Below are 2,393 nucleotides of genomic sequence, written 5' to 3'. Positions count from 1 at the left end.
AAAACAAGATGATGAGATAACCCCAAATCTACAAATGGTTGGAACACAAACTAATTTTTCCGGAAAAACCATTTTGATTGAAACAAACTTGAGTGTTTTGAAATCATTATGGGAAAATAGTTTGTTGTGAGGGGGAGTTCTGATTGTTTTGCATAAGAATGGTGAATTGAGGTAATTCACATAATGTTGTCAAGTTTTTTGTATAGTTTGTTTTTCAATTTTTCCTCAGAAAATCAAAATTGAAACATATTTTGATTTTAGGGGGAGTAAGAAAATTTTGAAAAATTTGAAAAAATTGAAAAATGAAAATGAGTTTTGTTGCAAAAAGAGGAGATGATAGTACATCGGTGGACTATCACAGCATGCTAGAGATTTGTAAAGACAAAATTGTTTTTAAACAAGTCTTACTGATGATGTGTCAGTAGGCTTCACACAGTTAGTAAATTGTATTCGAGATATAAACATAAAATCAAAACTTACTTATTTTGTGGGGAACACTACTTGGATATATAGGTAACCCCTGAAATCTCGTTTGAAAGGTTTCTTATTCTGGAATACTAGGTTCTTGTACTCAATTGATGTCTGGGGTATTATTCCGGGACTTCTGCTGAACGGTAGTTCTGACCTAGTCCCTGGCTAATACTTTCTTCATATGCTTGAAACATAGCATAAAGCCCTCAGCTGATTAGACAATAAAATTGATGATCAGTTGTTGTAGCTGAAAAGATCCTCTAAAGGGGACCCACTGCTAAGTCGAAGCTGATATCTCTCTGCTGAACGGAAGTTCTGACCTGAGATCCCTCAGTTCTCGCATTTTTCCCCTAATTTATATACAGATATCATTTGTAGTTATACTTACCTGTAAATCAGAATATTGGGATCTGGATACGGGAGTATATTCAAGAGGTGGGATACTCAAATAAGTCTAAATTCTAAAACATTAAATACGTATCTTGAATCAATTGAAAATTTGTGTAGAGGTTTAAGTGGACAACAATACTGACAATCAGAAGTAAATTTGTTTTTAACATTTGCTGATTAATCAAGATCAACGGTGTTGGTGATATGTCTCAAAAACCGATATGATCCTCTTGCACAATCTCTCAAAAATAGTGTTCATTTCTGTATTGTTCAAAATTCAAAAATCCAAAAACATTGTATTTTTGTTTGATATTTGAAAACTACAAAAAGATTTTCGACAACAGAGTGTGAAGAACTGATTTTTGTCATTTCAAGTGTAAAACATGTTGAACTTGTGGTTTGGGAGAGAGTGTGAAATTGTGAAGATTTGAAATGCAAAATTGGTTCATTAACTTGATAACTAAGTTGAATGGTAACCTACAGTTTGATCTTCATAATTTTTCTTATATGATTTGCTGATTCATTAAGTTGAACTTCAAATTAAATTAGTTTGTGATAGTGTGTTTGAGTTTTGCAGGTTTCTGATCCTGTTGCTACGGATAGCCAGGAGACACATCAGAACCAGAGAAGAGCTTAAACAGAGAAAGCCAGGAGTTGATTTCAATGGTGATAACGATTTCCAGACAGAGATCTCAGCATGATGATAGGGGGAGTCTGATGAAAGTTAGAGCCAGAGAAAGATCCAGGCATGTGATTCCAAGAAGAAATTCTTGAAGAAAATTTGATTCCAGGCAGAGTTCCTGAAGAAGACCGAACAAGAGTGAAGAGCTGGAAATGCTTGAAGACTCTCACTGAAGATTCCGTCAACATTCAAGGGGGAGTCTGTTGGTGCAGTTGTCTGTCGACTACATCTTAGTTCGAGTCTTAGGACAGGGTTGTTCGTATTGTATATGTGTTTAGAGATTTAGGACCGCTTATAGGATAAACAAGTCGGACCGCTTTTGTGACATTTAAGTGGACCGCCCATATGTCAACTGGTAGGTTCGCTCATATGGACATGTCCATATGAGTGGTTCCTGACTCCTATATATAGGTGTCATATGGGTGGTTCCAGTAGATAGAGAAGTTAGTGTGTGAAAAGGCGAAGCCCTGTCCATTTGTCTCCACGAGCTTGTAATCTGTCAATTAATCAATAAAGGAGACGTTAAAGTGTGAAATCAAGCTTTACGAAGACTAATTCAATGAATTCCGCCTCTGAACTAGTCTAAGTTCTCTTCTGAACGACTCATCGGGTCAGCAAACGATCCTACACAGATGATCCTGTTAACTCAGGTGATGATTCAAGATATCAGGAATTGACGGGCAGGGTCGAAAACCTTGAAACCTCAGTTGCTGAAATAAAAGATATGGTGCAGCAGCTGTTAAAAGCTCAGAAAGCCCAAACAACTGCTCTTCTTGCTCAAGCATCTGCTCAACAAGCACCTGCTGCAAATGAGTTATGGAACTTATTCCAACCACTGTTGGAAAGACAA

The sequence above is a fragment of the Helianthus annuus genome, chromosome 12 (assembly GCF_002127325.2).
Source record: "Helianthus annuus cultivar XRQ/B chromosome 12, HanXRQr2.0-SUNRISE, whole genome shotgun sequence".
NCBI classification, from domain to species: domain Eukaryota; kingdom Viridiplantae; phylum Streptophyta; class Magnoliopsida; order Asterales; family Asteraceae; genus Helianthus; species Helianthus annuus.
This window is presented reverse-complemented; position numbering follows the sequence as displayed.